Source organism: Mus pahari, chromosome 7, assembly GCF_900095145.1.
Source record: "Mus pahari chromosome 7, PAHARI_EIJ_v1.1, whole genome shotgun sequence".
In the NCBI taxonomy this organism is placed as follows: domain Eukaryota; kingdom Metazoa; phylum Chordata; class Mammalia; order Rodentia; family Muridae; genus Mus; species Mus pahari.
The window spans coordinates 32,994,632-33,018,508 of record NC_034596.1 but is presented as its reverse complement, the minus strand read 5'-3'; the positions used below and the strand labels follow the sequence as shown (position 1 = coordinate 33,018,508).

At 38.8% G+C, this 23,877-nt stretch overlaps 1 protein-coding gene across 14 annotated transcripts in view; it reads left to right on the top strand.

Annotated features, from left to right (window-relative positions):
- Positions 1-23,877, top strand: part of Hdac9 (histone deacetylase 9) — an 822,768-nt gene that overhangs the window by 280,814 nt on the left and 518,077 nt on the right. The gene's annotated exons all lie outside the window — the stretch shown is intronic.

Here is a 23,877-nt window from a genome sequence, read left to right as displayed (position 1 = left end):
ATCTTGCATGGTACCAGGCACCTTGTGTGGTTTTCTTGCTCCACTCCAGTATCAGCCAGTATCATGTCCCTGCAGTTTCCCCGACTTGAGTTCTTACATCCTTGTAGATAATTCTTCATTTCTCATCTCGTTCAATTTCTATTTACCATTGACTCTAGTTTGACACCTTTCATTACTGTCTGAGTTTTCCTGAACTTGCATAGAATTTTTTTTTTTTTAATTTTGCATGAGCTCTTTAGCTCTTCTGTCTGTCAGTTAATATATTCACAGTGACAAGGACTTTGAGGCCAAGTCCTTACTGAGATCCAAGTCAGTCTCACTTTGAACTTACTCAGCTTCCAGATGAATGGAATTAAACAGCAGGAGGTCACATTTAACATTGCAGTCTATTAGGTGGGCTTCACAGTCTCTTGTGTGTTGCCTAGTTAGTAAGATCATTAAAGCAAAAATAGAACTCACGGATGAAGGCGCCCTGTGCCTGCCTGGGGATCTGAGTTTGGATCCCCCAAATCCACATAAAACCTGAACATACTAGTATAAATACCTGTGATCCAGCAGAGCCTTACGAGGAGACAGGAAGCACAGATAAGAGAAGCTTGTGGGACAGCTACCCTGACATACATATCCGTGAGCAAGAGAGACCCTATCTCAAACAAAATAGAGAGGACCAACACCTCAGGTTGTACTGATTCATCCATAGAACAGTAGGTCCCGGACAAGGCTACACATACACACATGCGTACAAACACATACTGCACAAACATGTACATACATTATATGCACATGTATGCTACACACATGTACATATGCATTACATATACATACACATGCACACCCCTGCCACATATATATTTCACTATACATCTATACAATACACACTATACACACAAATGTACACATATAGCACAGACACCACACAGGTACATATATATATGTGCACACACAGGCAATATGTAAACATACACACACTGTGTTCACATGCATATGTATATACACATTACATGTACACTATACACATGTACAATATGCATACACATATGCACACACATGTACATGAACATACTACACAATATATACTGTACACACGCATGCACATGTATTAGACACACTCACACACCACATGTACACACATGTGTGCACACACTGCATATATGCACATACTATATACATGCATACACATACCACATGCATAATATGCACATATACCATACACGTTATACCCACACGATACACAAATACACTATACACCATAGAATACACACCACACACACACACACACATACACACACAAATAACACACTTGCTCATGCACACAGCACATATACATACATGAATACACACACACACACACACACACACCATGCACTATCCCTGAATCACCTAGTATAGACAAGTCACAGTTGGAAAGGAGTGTGTCCATTCTCTTCCAGTTTAAGCAGCCTGTCTCCACTTCTCTACAACCTCTGTAGTTCGTCAGTCAGGTTGAAGGAAACTCTCTGATGCCTTTCAATGTTGTTTGTTTGTTTGTTTACTTGCTTTTTCACTGAGCTTTAGTTAGGAAATTTGTGGATTGTGTCTTGGGATACACTACATGGCCCAATGCATTCTGGGTTTTAACAGGAGTTTCCCTCCTGGCTCCAGTCTCTCCTTCCTGCGTCTCTTGTCTTTCTTTTCCTAGCATAGCAGCATGGCAGAATGTCAGGTCACTGTGTCTCTCTTGTGCCTAGCCTTTCATACATCTTTTTAATCTCAGATCTGACGTGTTCTGCTGATGGATCATGAGGGCTGTATGAAGCTTCCATGGATAAAGGAAGCCCTATGAAAAAAAGCATCTCTTGCTCTAAAGACTGTCTCTGTCTTTGCTTTAAACAGTTCCCATTTTAAATACTGTCAGCCCTGTTCTGTGTTTGCACATGAGACCATGGGGTGGTGGCAGCGTCTTCAGATCCTTACTGTTCATAACTGTTCTTCATTGATTTGTTTCTATGGGAGCCAGGAGGGAGACCTTGGGCATAGAATGCACTCAATCAAATATGGGCTTTATACCCTTGCCCATTTTTTTTTTCTTTTAATTTTGTACATCTTATTCTCTCCCCTGTCATGGAATCTCAGCACAACGGAAGCTTTCTACAAATTGCTGCCCGTGCTTTATTTCTCAGTCAGAGGCTTGCAGAGAATATTCCCAACAGTTGTCGTGTGGGCTTTTCCTGAAATGCCATGTCACTCCACAGTGATACTCTGCTATTTTGACTACGCACAGAAAGTGAAGAGGGAGGTGGGCTGCATGCAGAGAAGCGCCGGTGACATCATACTGGTGCCAGACCGGGAACAGAGGAGCATTGCTTATCTGAAGAATTTTAGAAATAACAAAGGCGGTATGAACTTTGAAAAAAAATCTTTTCTTTCAGTAGCAAAATGAATACAGTAATTGTTGCTATGGCATGGGTCATTGAATACATTTTCTTGCTGTTTTAGATAATAATTCCATCCCTTTGGATAATTATTTACTTTGTTATGTGTTATATAGGTGCACATAGTGCATTAACTTATTTATAATTAATTATTGCATTATTCTAAAGCAGCTAACAACTTACTTTTTACCAAAATCTGCCATAGGTAACACAGTAAGAAAATAGCTTTCACTAACACAATGGATTTTGTTATTAAGACAGTCTGTGAAATTTTAGTTTCAAATTTTAGTAGTAATATTTGGAGATATTACAGGATATATGTGGATTCATCTTGTTCAGGAGAGGAGTTTGTTTTTGTTTGTTTGTTTGTTTGTTTGTTTTGAGACAGGGTTTCTCTGTATAGCCCTGGCTGTCCTGGAACTCACTCTGTAGACCAGGCTGGCCTCGAACTCAGAAATCTGCCTGCCTCTGCCTCCCTAGTGCTGGGATTAAAGGCATGCGCCACCATGCCCGACCAGGAGAGGAGTTTGTATCACTTGACTATATGACTTTTCTTACAAAAACAATGCTAATATTTTATGTTATTTATAATATTTATATTATATAATATGTTACTACAAAGAGCCTGCTGTATTTTTTTCTGATAATATATCATCTATAAAAATACATTTAGCCTCAAATTTTTCCTAGATTATTATTATTTTTTAATGTTCTCGCTACTCAACACCATATGTCTGAGAAAGTCTCTCTGGAGAATCCAGAGTGTGTGGGAAAGGCCCACCTTGGGGCTGCCTAGCTTTGAGATCCTCCTCTCAGAGAAGGCCAGGACTCCCAGTGTTGCTGTTTAGCCTTCTGAGGACTAAGCAATGGAAGGGAAGGACCCAAGCAACCTTCAGATGAGTAGCTTGCTTCTGACATGGTGTTCTGGTTCCTTATAGTTTCACCTGCCCAGATTTTCAGTTGGACTGTATATATTAGCTAGGTCCATGAAAATGCTGAGCGCAGTTCTTAAACTTTCTCCTTCGTATTCGTCTTCCTTGCTCTTTCTGTTGAAGCTGGTCTTCTTGGTTCCGTCTCCACCAGGAGACTATGAGGAGGGCCAGAGATGTTCCTTCTCTGATACTTTTTCCCTTTTTATGGACCTATGGCATTTTGATTTTCCAGGGAATTTCTAAAAGGTTTATGCTGTTTACGGCATTTTATACTTTTATTTGTTTCTACTGTTTAGGAATCAGATGTGGGCTGTCAAATTCCAGCATTTCTGGACTTATCTTACACCCTTACATTACATTTGGTAAACGACTTGAGTTTTCGCTAGAATCATCTATTTTTAGTGTCATCCCTTGTAAAAAGGCAGTAAGGAACTCCTTGGAGCTGGAGTGTGGCTAGGCACTTCAATTGTTCTTTAAGTAATTTTACATTTCAGGTGTAATTTTTTTTTCATCTGAAATAGGTAGCCAGCTTTCCAGCTTGAAGTGTTTGTTTTTTTGCTGCCAGATTCTGATCATTCATCCAACATTAAAAATAACCCCAGCATTTGTTGTGGTACCACCCATCTGACACTGTCAGTGCGGTGCTTTGGTTAGGCTCAGCCAACTGGGACAGTGGAACACAGACTAGTCAGTGGATCATCCCAGTGAAATATTTTCTTTCCTTTGTGGAAAGCTGCTGGCACTGTATGAATTGAGGCTAGCGCTCCAGCTCTTTTCTGATCTGTCCTTCAGGAACCCATCTTGATGGTAGGTTATACATCTTCATCATGTGGCTTCCAAGCAGGGTGCTGACATCCCATGCAGAAGGAGAGAGGCAGCATCTGGAGGAGTCGTGGATCATCCTGCTCGGGGGATCTGGAATGGCAGGTATCCCTGCTGTCCACAGCCCACTGGACAGGACTCTTATTCATCCTCACCCTAAGGGAGACAAGAATCCGTATAGCAGAGGAGAACAACTTTCACTGGACATAGCGTACAGTGGGAAAAGAAATTTGTATGTTAGAGACATGCAAAACCAAGGAAGCCAGTGCCTTATAGTCAAATGGACTTAATGATTAGGCAGTAAGGGAACAAAAGATGAACAAGGCAGTATGATCTTGTCACTAGTGTCACATGATGTTATGGAAGACACAAGTACTTCAGTTTTTATAGATAAAGGAATAGATAGGGTTAATAAAAATTCATCTTTGTGGATGGATACCTTAAAGAGTTTAAAAGGGCTGTCAAGAAGGCTTAGTGACTAACAGCACTGCTCTTGCAGAGGATCTGAGTTCACTTCCCAGAACGTACATGGTGTGACTCACAGCCACCCATGACACCAGCTCCAGGGATCCTATGCCTATGGCCTCAGAGGACTCCTGCTGTCACAGGCATATGTGTGCATGCCTAAGTATAATTAGAATTAAAAATAAGATCTTAGAAACCACAGTTCTTAGGTCAAAGAAAATTAGAAAACCTTTTGCCCTGTGTCCTGGTCTTAATATTCTACAATTGGATAATGATACATTTCAAAATTTCCAGAAGGCCGTGCCACAAATTAGAACAGTCTATCCAAGTTTAGTTCTCACTGATTAGTGATGTAGCCTTTTTATTCCTCAGCTATATTAATACTCTCAACACAGCGTTCCCCAGAAGCTGAATTGCAAACAATGGGCTATACTTGGTTTCTCCAAGTAGCTTCCAAATTGCCTTGTTGTTTTCAGTAGTCTCACCTACTGACAATAGAAGCCCTGGTATGATACCACTTGACTGAAATCCAACCTCTGACATCCATGGCATGGATCACCTTGGTCAAGTTTCTTAACTTCTCTCCTCTCAATCAAATGCAGGTAGTAGGTAATTTTCTTGTATGAGTTTATTTTCAGCATGCCAGCATTCAGTTTATAAGTCAGGGCACAACTGATGTAAAGCTAGTCACTAACAGATGCCAACTGCTGTCATTTGTCACCTTCTCCGCTGTGTTCCTTCCCATTTCCACATTTTTACCGTGATTTATACTTTTCCCTGTACATCAAGTGACATTCTTATTCTCATGACTAAACTCCTATGTTTTAGAGCAAAGTCAGCCAGATGCAGTGACCAAAGAATTGTTTTTAGAGTTGCATGGATTTACACTTAGCTCTCCGAACCCCAACTTACAAGCTATGCCAACCGGTGAACTATGGTCTACTTTGACCATGGACTCCCTGGCACACTGGGAGTGTTGTGATGACCGGCTAACTTGCTGTTTAGCTAGATATCTATCTCTCCTTACCCATTCCTGTCCCCTATTTCTATTCTATGTCATTAGTCTTGGTTAAACACTTATCAGTACTTGGCAAATGGAGACTAATGCCATTGTAACTGTTATTGATAACATAAGCCCTATTCTCTCATGTCATCTTCTCTGATTCCTATGGTCCAGATGATATAAATTTCTCCTAGAATATAAGGTTCGACTCTTATGCCGACTCTTATGCCTTAGACTCTATGCCACATTATTGTTGACGTTTGAAGATTTTGCCTTCATTATCAGCAACATCTTTGTTCTTTTCGTCTTATAAAAGACCCGGTGTCTCACTTCTTACTTGACAGAAGCTCAGCCACATATAATTTAGCCTGGAAGGAATAAAATTAATGTATATTCCTATTAACTTGGTTTATTTGTTGGACTTGGACATAACATCACTGGGAGGTTCAAGAGCACCCCCCTTCCAAATTTAATGCTGAATTTAGCTTTGCATATGATTGGCAGAGTAATTGAAAGGTTAATAAAGTACCATCAGTTTTGTCAAGGTTCATTTAAAAAAGCCAGGAAGTATAGAGGCACATAAAAATATCATTAAAATGGGAGTGAACGAACGCAAGAGCCATCTAGAAAAAAATATTAAAATAGCACAATACAATATTTAAATATGGGCAGGTAAGATCTTGTTTTGTTTTTCTTCTTGTTTTGATTTTTTTGGGGGGAGGGGGTAAGGAAAATGTTGCCTGAAGATGACATAGGACCAACCGACCAAACAACCAAAAAAAAACACCTAAAGGTGGTTGAGCTCTGAAGAAATAACTCAACAAAGGATAGAACACCGAGAGCAGGAGTAAAATGTGAAACTGATCCAAATGGGAATTAGAGAAGTGGTGCTTCGCAGAAGTGATTTTGGCCTGTGTGCTAAGTACAGTTTCCAGAAGCAGTGTGAGACCTGGATAGTAAAGAAGACGGAACAGAGATTTGAAGCAAACATGACACACTGCGAAGGGCTCATTTCAGGAGGGCTATGCCTCTTATTTTTGCTAATCTTTCAGATATTTAAAAGACTCCTAATCTTAAAATTAGGTTCTTAAAAGAAAGAATGAAGTAAGGCTGGTGGGAGGGTGTTTGGGACTCTGGGCCATAAACTTTGGAGTAAATTCTTGCTTAGGGCAGAGTAGGGAGAGAAAGGACAAATCCACCACCTTAGAGGCTCCTGTGGCCCTGTGCCTGTTCCAGCCACGCTGACAGAGCAATGTTAGCTCCTGCGTGCTGCAAGCTTGCTTTTTTCTTTTATGTGAAATTTCTTTGGCCTGCCTTTCCTTGGCCATGGGAAATTATTTCAATGAAAATTTCCTACAGGCTAAGTAGGGGCAATTCATGGAACAATAGGCCTTGTGGCAAGAGAGTGAAGAGCCTGCTTAGAATTTAATGTGATTTATTTTTGTGTCTATTCAAACCTGCATCTCAGTTGAAGTTCAAATTACCCATTGGGCAGGAGAAGGCTATCTACTCATTTAAAGCTATGATTCTTTGGTTCCATGAAGCCAAATTTAGGATGGGTTTTAAAAACTAAATAAACAATAGTATCCCACCACATTAAAAATGGATGTGTCAGGTTTCTGTGTGCTTTAGCTTTTAAATAATCTCCATTTTATCCTTCTATAAGGGACCTTAAATATTTATGGCATGGCTGTCCATCTCAAGCATACCCATCTTGCCAAAGGGAGACTCAGAAGTGGGAGCTTCTAGTCTTATTATAAATATTCTATGTGTGTCTTGTTGCTTTCAACAAATGAAAGTGGAGGGTGGGACTGTGCTTACTGGTAGTGGCGTGATTATGGAAGAGGGAGTGAAGACCATAATGGATAGAGATACTGTTCAGTGTTATTTTTATGTAATGTAATAAAATGTGATTTTTAAAGGATCTGGAGGGATGACCCAGCAGTTAAAGGCACGTACTGCACTTGCAGAGAACTGGGTTTGGTTCCCAGCACCCATGTTGATATCTCCCAACTGTTCCAGGGGATCTGACAATCCTCCCTCTTCTGGCCTGTACAGGCACCAGTCACTCACCTGATACAACTACAAAAATACAGACGAGCATTCGTGCAAATAAATACGTCTAAAACTAATTTTAAAATATTATCAGAAGAAACTAATTTAGAATATTATAATAAAGAAATTAATTAATATAAATAGAATTTTATAGGAATGACCTAATAGTGACCACATTATTTATGGGATTAACAATACAAATATTGGGACCCATTTTGGGGAATTTAGATTCATTAGGTCCATGGAAATAGGCCTAGGTATATGGAATAGGTATTATATATGTTGCTGTGTGTGCATAATAGCTATGGAAAGTGACACAAGTCATTCTAAAGTTGATCCAAGGAAACTTCTATTACAAGTCATTAAATTCTCTTTAGAAATGTATTGTTTAGGGCTAGTGAGATGGCTGAGGGTAAGACACTGTTGCAAAGGCCTGGTGCCCTGAGCCCGATCCCCTGAACCTACGTGGTGTAACAAATGAAATGTCCTCAGCAAACTGTACTCTTACCTCTATAAATACACCATGGCAACACACGCGCACGCGCACACACACGCACACACACACATACACACACGCATACACACATGGGGGGAGGGAGAGTGTGAGGGAGAGAGAGAGAGAGAGAGATACACACCTACACACAGATATACTTACACACATCTACACACAGATACACATACACACCAACAAACATACACTTATACCTACACTCAGATACACATATATATCTACACACAGATACACATATATACATGAGCATACACACTCACACACACACACACACAAACACACACACACACACACACACACACACACGGGGCGGGGGAAGGGAGAGTGCGAGGGAGAGAGAGAGAGAGAGAGATACACACCTACACACATATATACTTACACACATCTACACACAGATACACATACACACCAACAAACATACACTTACACCTACACTCAGATACACATATACACCTACACACAGATACACATATATACATGAGCACACACACTCACACACACACACACACACACACACACACACACACACGTGTACACATCACAAGGACTATGAAGCAATTAGCATGTACTGTACAGAGGAAACAAGAGGTCATATGAGCTGAATCACTGCCCTGCTTATAATGCAGGAGGCTCATTAATAAATAAGTTATTAATCTACCTGGCACCTTGGAAACAAAGAGAGAGTGCTACGTACTCTGCACCTGCTCCCTCTCACCTCTCTAATTTTACCCCTTTCCATTACCCCTGCTTTGCTATTCAAAGCCTATTCTGCCCTGATAAACTGTCTCAAAAGAGAGTTTAAGGTTTTGACCTTAACCCCTCAGATGGCCTCCTTCGGAGACAATGTCTTTATTTTTAACATTCTTTTATGAAAATTATGCTTTAGAAATCCAGCTATCCAGGCACCAGAGAGATGATTTAGTGTTGAATATGTACTCCCTTTGCAGAGGAAATTCCCATGATCTTTCTCGGGGTGCTTACGAATGCCTGCGACTCCAGCTCCAGGGGAATCCAGCACAGTCCTCTCGACCTAATGTGCATATAACCATGTACATATTTAATTTTTAAAAATATTTAGTTTGCTTTAAAATTTCTCTGTATATGTGCCTGAGTGTGTGTGTGTATGTGTATAAGTGTGTGTGTGTGTGTGTGCATGTGAGTGTGTGTGTGTGTGTGTGTGTGTTGTGTGTGTGTATGTATTGCAGTGCCTGAAAATGCGTGTGGAGACCCTAGGAGTTAATTCAATAACTTGGAACTGACGTTAAAGGTAGCTGTGTGGAATCCCATACAGATGGCAGAAACTGAACCCAGCCGTCTGCAAGAGCAGCAAGTGCATGTAACCCTGGAATCAGCTCTCCAGCCTCCAAATTAAATCCTAATATAAACACGTAGGCAATTGATTAGTGGTGATAATTATGCTCATTCAGTACATTAAAGCAGGCTACATGTTTGGAATTTGAACTGGCAAAACGTCCTAAGAGGTGCCTGGGCTGTCTTCTGGCATCCATGACTATAGCTTCATTCACTCTGGTGAGGAGCCTGATACCAGCCCTGGGTCCCTGTCTTCTGGCATCCATGACTATAGCTTCATTCACTCTGGTGAGGAGTCTGATATCAGCCCTGGGTCCCTGTTTTTACAAGATTACATTAAGCATATTAAATTTCATGTTTATTATAAAGAAAAACTGTATTCCAGATTGGCAGACCTCATTCCTAAGTCTTCTCCTGGAAGACAGCCCCAGGTTGGTCAATCTAGCACTGTTCTCTCAAGCTACATTAGCACCCAGCTGCTTTCTCTCTACACACAACATTTCAACATTAGCAAAAAAAACAAAAACAAAAATACAAAAAAAAAACCCAACTATTTACAACAGTGCTCCAAAAATATGACATAGGTTAGCATCATACAATAATGACTCCTGGCCAATTTTTTTTGTATTGATTCAGATATATTTTCATATTTTCCAAGATTAAAAAAAGCAGGTATTTCCAGTGTTAACACTGATAAAGTAATATTTTGTTCTTGGAAAACACTTTACTTTAAGCCTCAGAAAATGTTGCCCTTCCATAGAATTTTCCTCATTATGTATAAAAAAGTAACATATTGGTCATATTCTTTCCCTAGAAATATTGGTGGACTTTGTAAATCCCTAGGACAGTTATGGGAAGATAGAGAACTGTGGGTATGGGTCTTGTCTCCACAAAGTATTTTACCTGGGTTAGCTCACCGGGCTGCACGGTCTGTTTAAGTCACTGTGTCATTTAAATGTCACGAAACTGTTTACACAATCCGGATACATTTTCGCAGAGACCATGTTGCTAAGCTAAGTCTCTATATGTTACATTCAGCCTCAAGCAGATTTTTATGACAGGGTAATAAACCCCTGGAAACAGGTTTATAATGGAAAATGCAACTTGACCCCAGCTAGAGGAGCCCAAACGCACCTTACAAAAGGCTCATTTCTGCAACATACAAATCCCTTTCTCCCAGGGGTGGTGTCACTGGGAAAGGTGTACAATAATAGTTGTATTTACCATAAATGCCTAACATATTTTATGATGATTTGATTGTATTAAAAATTTCACCTTATAGATTTTAATAAAATTGCCTCTGGGCAACATTATTGCAGTTGGATTTGTTTTCCTTTGCCCACTGCTCTTGGTGGAAAGAAGTGAGCAACCCTTATAAAAGGCTTTACTTTTTAGTACCTGGTTAATAAAAAATAATTTCCTCTTCTTTGGACCTGTTCGTGAAGCTGAAAAATGACTCCGTAGGTCAGTGGTGTGTGGCAAAGCTAATTTCTATAAGCTTTTCATCAGGTGGTACTTAACCAAACAATATGGGGACATTGAAAACCCCTTCTATACCAGATATGCTAGGCAGGGTATAATCCCCAGTTGGCACAGAGGAGAAACCGTGAAACATTTTGTTCTTGTCTAGTATGACAAAACCTTCTGGATATGAGAAGTTAAAAGCAAGTGGACATGTATAGCTAAGTTTAGATTTAGAAGTTTTGAAACTAATAATACTTGTTGTTTAGAACCCAATAAAATGTAATTTCCAGTTGTTGTCGACAAGGGTGCCCCATTGGAATCAGTGTGTGTTTGAGGTGATGGGTATCATGGCAATAGGGAGAGTGTGTGTCATTCACATACATGCATGTCTTAGCAAGCCCCTTTTCCCAAGCATCTCACTAGCCAAGGAGGAGGATTAGGCAACCATTCTAATCCTGAAAACTCAGGCATCTTCCCTTGAGGTTTAGCAACATGTTTGCTGGGTGCCTTCCAGAACAAAATGGGGAAATTTCACACCCCTCCTGTTTCTGATGTTGACAGACCAACCTCCAGGAATGGAACTGGGAGCAAGTCTGCTTAAAGTGCCAGAGCCCCTGGCCGGCTGGCCGCTTTGCTTCCAGCCTACCTAGATAATTGCAAGGGTGGAGAATGTGCATTTAATACGTAGAAGGTCACAGATCAGAGGTAATATGTTATCTTCTTACAGTCTTTTTGAAGGTGCCCAAGCATTGTCACCGAGGCTTTGTTCCATTCAGAGCTCCCAAGAACACCTTAACATTTGGAAAGTTGGTAGTTGAGCTTGGAGAAATGGAGATGATATGAGATCGAAGAAAGAAACCTTGTCTTAGATGAAGTTGGAATGGGTAACAATTATAAGGTCTTTGAGCAAACAGCCAAAACATTTTTCCCCCTTTGTATTTTATTTTTAGAGGCTAAGACTTGCACTGTAGAGAGGTGGGAGGGACTTTTGCATTCTCCAGTTAGAAATATGTAAAATCACCTACATTACTTCTGTTGCACATCTTTGTTCTTGGTTAGAATAGCAGTAGACAAAGAGAGGAACATGTCCTACATCTAACACAGGAGATGGGTATTAAGGAGGAATGTGGGCTCATAGAGGCATGGTGCTGGAGAAACTGTGGGTGGCGAGCACATCCTCCCCTCAGAAGGCTAGTCTCTGTGTAAAGTTAGACAGGTGATAATTCTCCAAACACGTGTCCGGGAAATGAATGGCAACTGTAATAGTAGCAAGGGTTTAACAGGCCAATCATGACATGGGAGAGGATGCTGACAGGCAGCAGGGAAAAGGAAAAGCCCTGCTAAGATTTGAGAAAGAAATTATGAGTCATGTTGCAAAGATGGAGTTGAACAAAGGCTCCACTCACTGATGACTGTGGAGGAGCAAGGAGTACAGTGGGAGCCATTGATTCAAGACCTGGGAAAGGAATGGTGGTCATGGCTGATGATGCTCCTCAGGAACCAAAGATTGTGTTGTCCAATCAAAGTCTGCATTGCCTTCTTGCTCCTCTCTCTCCTGAAGTGTGGAGCTGTCAATTAATATAGAAGTGTATGAAGGCGTAGGACAAGTTACCAGGTATTGAAAAAACACAACTCCAACTGAACATCCTCAAAAGGATCATTTGCAGCAATCCAAATTGCTCCAAACTCCAAAGTATAATGAGTGTCAACAGGAGGTCAAATATGGAAAATTCAGTACCTGGAGTCAGAATACAGGTGCACTAAAATATCATATAAATCATCTTTAGGCTTTGTGAATAAACTGCATATGAAATACAAATGAATTTCATGGTTATGTATGGGCCTCATCCTCATGCTATCTCACTATGCAAATATTCTAAAAGATGAAAGCAAAATGTGAAATCTGGAGTATATCTAGGCATGTCAGATGAAAACTTTATGTGGCTATGCCCAACCACATGCAGAGTTTACATAAGCTAGACTCACATACGTTAGTTGTGGTATGAAAATGATGGAGAACTTTTAGCATAATATTTTTTCCCCTCTGGAGTCTTAAAGGACACACAGCAAAGGCATCATGGAGAATATCAAAGATGCACTTCTTGTAAACTATATATAATTGTATTTGTGTGAAGTATTAAATATTTAAAATATGCTAGTTTTGTTTTTAACACACTAGTAGGAATCTGAATGGCATGTTGATCCCCAGAGCTCTGTGAAACTCACGGGACATCAGCTTCTCTTGAGCTGCGCATTCTCCTGAGGATCCCTTCTGTACTTGATCAGTTGTTTTACCGAATTCTAGGACATATGTCTAGCTACATATGGACAACTAACTAGGAAGAAGAGGAAGGATAATCTGTACTAGGTTTTGGGGGCTATGTTCTTTGAGAGCACTCTGTAACCTGAGGTCTTTAAGCCTTAAATATTTTACTTACTGTCCTCTGATTAATATTAGCCTTATTTATTGATTTATTGATTCATCGATTGTGCTGAAGGTGGAGAAGATGAGCTTGATTCCTTATGGATTCCTTATGATTCTGTATTATGGGTGATAGTGCTGGGATATAGTGGACAGATGATGATGGAGTGACCCTAATGCCTCAAACTTAGATACTGTTTATATATTTTTTCTTAGTATTACCTGACCAATTTATTTGTCAACTCTTCTTCTGGGAAATAGAATATCTAGTAATAGTAAGCCCCAAAGTTTCACTAAAGTCTGTGATAGAATTGAAAGACTGGATTCCAGAGAAAAGCAACATCTTTCCATTCTTCTATTAAGGGTCTCACAGCCTAATCAGAAATACTACAGGTAAGCAGGATATATTGATATTATGTAGCAGGCATAACAAACAGATTCAAATTATTCTGGACAGAAATCTTCTCAGATGGAGAGTTAAGATAAAGCTTCATTTTAAAATATTTTCATTTATTCATTGATAACATTGTATTTGTACACAATGTTTTGATCATATACACCCAATTTCTTCCCCTGCCATTTTCCCCAGCCACTCCATGTCATCTCCTTCCATGCATTTATTTATTCTTTTATTCTTTAAACCTGTTGTGTTCAATTAGTGGTTCCTGGATATACATGGGTTTAGCACCATCCTCTGGAGCATCTTACACCAATCAGAACGATTTAAACCAAGAAAACAAATTACAACAGATACAGGTGAGGATGCAGAGAAAGGGGAACCCTGGTTCGCCGTTGTGAGAATGTAAGTCAGTGGAGCCGCTATGGAAATCAACATGAAGGTTCCTCATAACACTATAAATAACACTGCCATTGGATCCAGCTGTACACTTGTGGGCATATACCTAAATAATGTATATTCTGTATATTCCTTCAGAGGTACTAACTCACCTGTACTCATTGCTGCTTTATTCACAATGGCTAAGAAATGGAACCAAACCAGGTTAACTATCAACTAATGAATAAAAAATAAAAATATACATCTATACAACAGAAATGTATTCAGCTGCAGAGAGCAATGAGATTTGTAAATAAATGGGTGGAACTAGAGATACTCATAGAGAATGAGATAACCTGGTCCGAGGTGACAAAGGTTGCCTCTTCCCTCTCATGTATAGGTGCTAGTTTTGGATCTTTAGACTAGTAAGTTTGACGTGGGGTTCCTGTGGAAGCTCTATGTGCTGTTTAGTTTTTATCAACTTGACACAAAGGAGAGTCATTCTGGAGGAGGTAACTTCAACTGAGGAAATATTGCCACCACCTGTGAGTATGTCTGTGGGGAATTTTCTTCCTTAATAACTGATGTGGTACAGCCCTGCTTACTGTGGACATTGAAAACCCTGGGCAGGTGGTTCTTGGTTGTATAAATAGCAGACTGAGCGTGCAATGGAGAGCAAAGGCAGTAAGCAGAGTTCCTCATGGTCCATGCTTCAGATCCTGCCTCTGGTTTCCTGTCTTGGCTTCCCTTGTTTGTCTGTGAAGTATAAGATGAAGTAAAGCTGTTCTTCTTCAAGTTGTTTTGTCCTGATCATTACCCCTGAAAGCAAACCCAAATGCTATGAACTAGAAAGAGTACACTGGGTGTGGACTTAAGGGATGGAGGCAAGAGAATGTAGAAGGTATGAAGGGGGGAGTGTGTGTGTTTGTTTGTGTGTGTGTGTGTGTGTGTGTGTGTGTGTGTGTGTGTGTGTGTGTGTGTGAAATCATTGAGTGAGGGGAGAGACAGGAGACCAGAGAACATTGCTTAGACAAAAGACAAGGAAATGCTAGGAGTGGAGATGAATCCCAGGCTGGTTAAAGAAGAGTGCAGACTAGGAAGGGGGTGGGAAACAGCACTGTGGAATCGTAGGATAATGTGGGGAGTAGAGATAGTTTGACTTCTCAGCACAGAGTCTGAGATGGGTCGGGTGAAGGATGAGCTGGACTGGAGAAGGGCCAGTTCATGGGAGAGTTTAGATGTGAAGCCAAAGCCTTTAAATGACTCATCCTCCAAGTGTACAGGGATGCCACCAGCAGCTTTCAGATGATGTTCAGCACGGTATGGGTAGGAGTGTTAGTTTAGAGAACATAATCTCCTGTTGCAGCATTATGAATAAAGAATCCAGGCATGACAATCTGTTTTAATATTGTGTATTTCTGAGACATGAACTGGATTTTGTACATTCTACCATCGACAGGCTATTCCATGTCCTCCTTGCTAAAGCTGCTCTACCAAGAGTAAAGTCATACACACACACACACACACACACACACAATGTTTTAACTTTTAGAGGGAAAATTCAGGGTGACATAGCAAGTCTAAAGACATCCACAGGAAATCTGACATTTTAAACAGAGTGATTATGTAAAATGTTGGCTTGTGGCTCGAGCAAATGCAAACAGAGGGTTTCATAGCTGCTAGTCAGCAGGATTGCCCCTTGAAGTCGTTGTTTCATAGTAAATTAGTGGATGGAGGAAATATGTTTACATTTCAATTCCTATTATACATAGGATTTCACTTTGAGAAGTAGATAGAATATTTTTTTATTTATGAGTTTGGAGCAGTAAATCATATTGAGTCTATGTAATATACATTTCAAGTTCCCACTCAAGTGTATAAACAGAGTGAGCTATATACTTCTGCAGTAAGACATTGATACATTTGTAATCTTATTTAAATCAAAGCTTATCCAACATAGTAAAGAAGTTAAATGAGATTTCTAGTAAAAGGTTATTCTGACTATAGATTGCCAAGTACAATCTTATGACTTTATCAGTAATAATTCATTGACAGAAGGAAGAACAGATTTAGTCATTTTTAACAGCCTCCATTCTGTATGTTCTCTACAATTCCTTTAATCATAAAACTTAAACATCTATTATATGCGTGGTCTGGGCAGATGCACAGTGCCATGGCTAATGTTGTTGGGTTAATTGTACTTTACTTTGCATGCTTGCAATGAAGGTGCAAGCTAGCAGTGCTCATTGATGTAAATTACACACACAGCCATGCTTAAAGGTCAGATCCTGGAACTTCCCCAGCTCTCTGAAATAGTGCTTCCTGCTCACCCCACTCTGATTCTCACCTACCCCTACATTAGTGTGCTTCTAGTTTGCCAGCTTCTCCTCTGTCATGATTAATTGTCACTATTGATTCCTGTCTAGGGTCTTTACATAGATGTTTCTTCTCCGACATACCTCCCCCCACCCATGTTCCTTTCTCAAAGGAAAAGTAGAATACAATTGTCTAAAGTACCCTGATCTTTCTACCCCCCCCACACACACACACACTGGTATCCCTAGTCATCTTCTTGGAGACACAATATCCAGTTTCTTTGCACATCCTCCTAGATAATTAATGGAAGTTTTAGGACTGAAAGAAGTAAGAAAAAAATTGAAATTGCCAAACACTTACTCATGTAAGGAAAAAATAGAGAAAGACATATGGCAAAATTGCTTAGCGTACACACACTGGAATTGTTCATTTATGATTTCAACAGCAATATAATCTCACCTCCAAATTTAATTCCTGAACTAAAGCATTTCTTCTGTAGCCCTTTAACTTTGGGTATAGACAGCAAACAAAAGAGCCATTGCATTGAGTCGGGCACTGCCCAGTTGTCCAAGAATAATTTCCATAGTCCATACTTCCAGTTGGGTCCAGCACAGATGCTTAGCAGCCTACTTCTTTGTTATGACAGTGTCCATATCACTCACCTCTCCTCATCAAGGCTTCCTCAGTGAAACCTATCTATGGGCATTTTCAGAAAAACCACTTTTAGACAGTTGCCACTTGTAAATAGATTTTAAAGTAGGATATTTAAACAGGATGATACCTAAAGATTTAGGAAATGGCTTTTAAGAAAACTTTCTTTGAATTGTTGATAATTCTGTACCTTGATGTAGCAAGAGGATAATTTTAATAGAAAACAATCATTATTCTGAGTCTGTGACTTGCAGTCTATAATTGTGAGCCTACTGAACACAACCATTCTACATTCTTAACCAAACATTTTCACAAGATCAGTGTTTTCCCTTGTGGGTAATAGTTTTACATGTAACTTTTTAGATGCTAAATTTCGATCTACAAATTCAACATATTACATATTGCATTTCTCTTATGACTAAACTTTTGGATTCTTTGTCTCTCTTTATTTACAAGTCTATTAAATATAAAATTAGAGGGGCTGGAAAGATTAACCAGCAATGAAGAGTACTTTTTCCTCTTGCAGATTACCTGGGTGTCATTTTCATGATACTTCACAGCCACATGTAACTCCAGTTCCAGAGGATCCAGTGCCTTCTTTTGTTACCAAGTCTGTACATGGTGCACATGCATACTCGAGCAGGCAAACATTCATATACTTAAAATGTTACCACCTAAGTATTAAAAAGTAAAACCATATAAGCACATAACGATAAATTAATTTCCATAATGTGCTTCCTAAATCAAAATTTCTTGCAACAGAAAGATCAGTTAAATCTTAGGCGAAAGAAATAACCTGGTTATATGCAATAAATGTAGTCAAACAACTCTATTAGCTGAAGTCTGGAGATACAATTAAATAGCAGAGTACTTGCCTAAGCATGTATGTGCAAGGCCCAGGGTACAGTCCCTAGTGCTGTGAGAATGCAAACGTAGGAAGCACGTACCTATGAGCAGTTAAAGGTATGTCAGGAGAAACAGAGCCAGCCTGTGTAGTCTGTTTGCTCAGATATCTTAATCTCACTTTATTTAGTTCTTTCTATATCTCCCAATGTCCAAGGTTGGACATATGTCACTTTTACTCTAGACCCACTCTCTCTGTGTGTCTGTTTGAGGCTCATTAAATTTCCTAATCTTCAGGTTTAACAAAGAATTACTGAATTCTTTGTTCTATTTGCAGGAAAAAAAAACTATTTGAATTCAATTTGGATTTTGATTTTTCCTCTGAAGAGTCATTTCTTCTCTGCCAAAGAAAGCTATACCTTGAGCATCCCGTAGCAGGAATCAGTTGTTCACCAGGGCCAGATCACATTGCACATTAAAACCTCTCCCTAGTGACACTATAGAGATGTTATAGATAACAAGTGTGAAGCGAATTTGGGGAAATAAAGCCAAAGTGTCTAAATGAACGTTAGGATCAGGAGATTGGTCAGAATGTGAGGGAAATTCTCCAACAAACAAATATCAAAGCTTCCATACCCTCGCGGTCTAAAGTTACCTGACGCATCACATGTCCTTAGGATGCTCGAAAGTTGTCAAAGCATTTATGAACTCAGTGCTTAAGTTCTGGGATGTGCCTGCTGCTAGTATACTAGTAAGTCTGTAAAACCATTCTGCAACTCAATGCAGACTGTGTTGCCAAGACCTAAGAAAGAGGCAGCTGCTGTCCCAGTTGTCAAGGGAAATCCAGGTGTGCTTCCTCCTGCCAATATTTCTAGGTTCTGTCTAGGTAGGACTGAGATCCTTTAAGACTGGAATATTAAAGAAAAGTCATAGAAAAGTAAATGATTTACAGCCTGACAAGAGAGGGTTTGAGTTCTAGCCCTACTCAGTTGTTGATGAACAAATCACTTTATCTTATACGTTTATATTCCTTTTGTCTGACTGGGGAGATCGAAGGAGATGGTATAGGTAGAAGCAATAAAATTATACTCAGTACAATTTTGGCAGTCAATATTATTACTTCACAAATATAATGCTAAATGCCTAATACTAAATCAATAAATATTGAAGACCCAGGCTTATTGTTTTTCCCACGGGATTATCAGATGCATGGATCCAGCGTTTGTATTCCTTTATGCACAATCTATAGTTAATGAGTGACGGAGTTATGGTCAGTCAGATAGGAGTGAATGGACAGCTGGACATTCTTTGCCGTATCCAAAACAGTTATCATACAATAATTTTCCCACCACCCTTCTGCATAAACCTGTTAATTCTCTCCTGGGAGATTAGTTCATGTAACGGAAGCACTGGGGAAAGAAAATATCTCCACCTAGTACTATAAGTTCAGGAAAAAAAATAACTGACTTCTTAACATGGCAGTAACTCCTCATATGACTAGCTGGGCTGGTCATACGCCTTGACACTAATGGGCCATTTATGAAACTTACTGCCTTGAAGTCATTCTATTGGAATGTCCTTAGTAGACATTACCATTGTTACAAAAAAAATAATTAGGGAGCACTTTCTTACTTGCACTGGTTTCTTTGCATTGCTGGGTTTTTATGGATCTCACCTCTGGGATTATGTGTATATATGTATATATATATATATATATATATATATATATATATATATATACACACACACATACATATATATACATATATGTGTATATATATGTATGTATATATACATATATACACACTTATATATACATATATATATACATATATATATTTACATATGATCCTAATAAAGGTGTAATTTCTAATTCAAGCTCTTGCTAAAAAGAAGTTAGCGCAGCTACAGATCACAGCTCTGAGAGAGGGACGGGTTGAAGCCAAAGGAAGAGCACCTGCTACACATGAAATGTTTCAGGTAGCAGCTTTGTGGAGATAATCATATCCATTTTTAGACTTCCATATTTTCATTAACTTCATGTCCTCCATAAGGACATAATCTTCAGCAGCATTATCAGCTTTTACTTCTTACCAATTTCTAAAGTATCAGTGCTGGAACACCATGAGATTGCAAAAGAAAGAATTCAAGAAAAAAAATTGTAAAGTTCTGCAGTGTCTTGAAAGCAAGCGAATTATGGCACAGGGCTGGAACTTTACCTACTTGTTAATTGGCAGGTTAAACTTTATGAGTTTCTGGTACCCTGGTGATACATGACTATTAAAATTTGCAGGTGGTTCAAGGGCAGAGAGATATAAGTTCCTATACTAGTAATATATCATAAAAGTGTATATTTCATGTGCCTGTTGTGAAAATCGAGACTTTAATACTCTTGGACAATATAAGGTGATGAGGGAATCTTTATGGATCTCAAGTACAGGTCTCTTTTTCATAGAAATTGGGAAAGTATAATATTTATAGACAGGAGCATAAAAAAATAATTGGCCCAGTGTTACCTCTTTGAGACTAGCGTTTAGTGACCATCTGCATACACCTTCCGACTCGCACAAACTGCCTTATATAAACAGTGCTTCTGCCACATAAAATGCTGTAAATCTGACATTTTTATGCTTTCCTCAGAAGACAGAATTTGCTTAATTACACTTATGTCGTATTTAAGTGTTAGCACATTTCCTTTTTGGAGTTTATCTTTTCATCAGGAAATGGAAATGCATATTGTGGCTAGTGGTGTGTACCACATAAGTAACTCAATTTAGTGGGAAAAAAGTGATATGATTGCAGCTCATTAGAAGCTGTATTTTCCTATGTTTTACAAGTGGTTTTCAGAGAAAAAAAAACCCTCTCTCAGATGTTGACTTAGTTAGCCATCCCGCCTCCTGAGAAGGCACCCTTTGTAATTACGGCTATTGCCAATTTTAATGTAGAGAGACATTAAAATCAATTAGTTTGAATTAAGAGTGGGAAAATGAACAATAGTTTTTTCTTTATAACTTTAAATTCAGCATTCCTTTTAACTTTTTCCTTTATAGGAGAAATCATCTATTCCCTTCTCTTACTGTTAAGTAAGCTTAAAATAGGATCATTGAACACATTACAATTTTGCTTATTCTCTTGGTAACCATATGATGTTTTAGTTTGAAGGTAATATATCCATTTTTACATGTTGGTGAGAAAGTAAACAATCTTCAAATTCATTGTTTAAATTTTTTTAATTGGTTGTCTATGATGGGAATGAGGACGCATCCTGGATGTAGGAGCTCAGGAGCCAGGATGGAGAGATGGAAGGATGGCAGCTCGCCCTGTGGAAGCTGAGGCCCTGGCCAGTGAGGCTGACCACTGCAAGCAAGAAGGAGGGAGGGAGGGAGGGAGGGGACCTGGGGAGACAGTGCTACTATGGGTTTGAACATCTCCAAACCCTTTCTGACCAGAAACACACTGAATTCAAAGAATGTTCCCTAGTGCTACAATTGTATACATACACACATGCACATTCACACACACATCATTATATGTGTCTGTTACTATGCATACATATACACACCATCTATACATATTTACAAATGTTGCAATATATCTGTACATGCTTCATTTATAAATATGTACACATCAATAGTCACATGTTTGTATTAATATATAGCAATATTAATGGATACATATAATACTTATACATGTGTCCCTGTTAATCTACATGTTTATACATTTATATGTGTTAGTACACATACATAAACACACCATTTATGCAAACATACATTATAGTATATGTGCATATACACTATTTAAACATGTATTTAAATTAATATTGATATACAGCATTTACAGATATATATATATATCAATCAATAAACATATACACATTATACATACATATAGGTTAACATACACAAATACTCAAAATTTATGCATATGACCATGTTCATGTCTATTTACATATCTATATGTAAGTTTGCATTAACATGCATGCATATGCTCTTTATCATAAATTCTAATATGCATATATACACGGTATCTAAGGTATCATATTTTAACAAGGACTCATGAATCAATTAATGACTTTTAAATTTTAATTTATCTTAGATATCTCACTTGCAGATGAATGATGGCTGTATACAATCAGCAAACCAGAAGGTGTTTGAATGTTACCTCTACTTTACTTTCTTCTTTTAGAAAATACTGTCTCCAGAATTGCCAGTTGCTCCTTAAAGAACTAACTCAAAATTATAGATAAAAAATATTGATTTATCAATCATTGACAGATTCTTTTGCCTCATAAAATAGAACAGATTGGAAATAGAGATATTTATCAAGGCTCCCACCTGAATTTTCCATAGAATATTCTTGGCAAAAAAATTATCTTAGGAAAATGGAATAAATATAAGTTCCACAAAAATACTCACAGTTTTGGTGAAGATAATGTGACGGTAATCTGATATTTTAGACATGTAAATACAAGTAACTGGCATTGGAGTATTATAATCCCGTCAAGGATGTATTTGGGAAACAAAGTACACTTTTGGGGACCATTTCATGAGAAATGGAAGGGTGCTTAGCTGCTAATCAAGGGATCAGTCTGGAGTTCAGGCTCGGCCCTCAGTGTTTCGGAGATGCTAATAATAATCCAGCCTGAGTAGATATGTCTAGACTGTGATGCCTTACTTTAGGGAATAATGCAGGCTGTCCAGACATCTTATGGGACCTCTTTTCTTCATATTGATATTAGGCCTCTAGCTAAAAACAAACAAACAGACAAACAAACAAACAACTTACTTAAAAATATGCAGTGTGCATATATTTCCCCATGCATCCTTTATTCCGAAGCTCAAACGAGCAAAGAGTGCTCACTGTCTCAGTTTTACCAAGAACCTGCTAAATAAGATGGTTGGAAGAACAGATGAACTATCTGTTGGCTACAGCAGTGACAGAGGCAAGGGTTTCTGGAAGGGAAGGTGTTGCATCCTGCTGTGTTAGAAGTGAAGCTGATTGCTCCCTCTGTGGTGGCTGGCTTTGTTCTCTGTGATTTAAAATCATGTATTTCTGCCAGTTACTCTTACAGGAATCTGATATCCTACTTCCTTAAAATTTAGATTGTGACCTCATAGGGGTTGCATGTAGTTGAATGAAAAATTTGGCAATAGTAAATGTTTCTGAATCAACAACTAAATGTGTATTCATAACTTAATGCACAGTGAATCCTGGGTGTTTCTTGCAGCGTTTAGCCAGGCTGCACTGTGTATCTACACAGCAGACTTGGTTCAGGAAAGGCAAGATGATTGCACACTGCCTCTGGACACCAACCAAGAACAACAAAACCCACCTGGAACACCTTTGCTCCAAGTTGGGACAGTAGCAAATATGAAGTACAGGGTATTTTTCTTTTCTTTCTTACAGCATATACCATTCACTGCTTTTAAAGAAGCATCTGATTTGATTAATGAAAATATATAGGGTAAATTTTATTTGGGGGTTAATTCTTTCTTTTATTGAAAATAACTTTTTTCCTAACATAATATACCCTGATATTCCTCCCATTTCCTCGCAATCTCCCCTCCTATCTGGAACTACTCCCCCTAACCCCCTTCTCATTAGAAAGCAAGCAGGCTCCCGAGGGATAATAAGTTATAATATAGTAAGATACAATGAAAACAACACATTGGAATAGGATTAAAACAAACCAACCAACAGAAGGAAAAGAGCTCAGGAGAAGGCACAAGGAACACACACAGCCACAGAGAACCATTGATTAGCACACACAGGAACCTCCTAAAAACCCTAAACTGGAAGCCATAATGTATACGAAAAGGACCTATAGGTTAAAAGAGAGAGAAAAAAACATATATATATATATATATATATATATATATATATATATATATATATA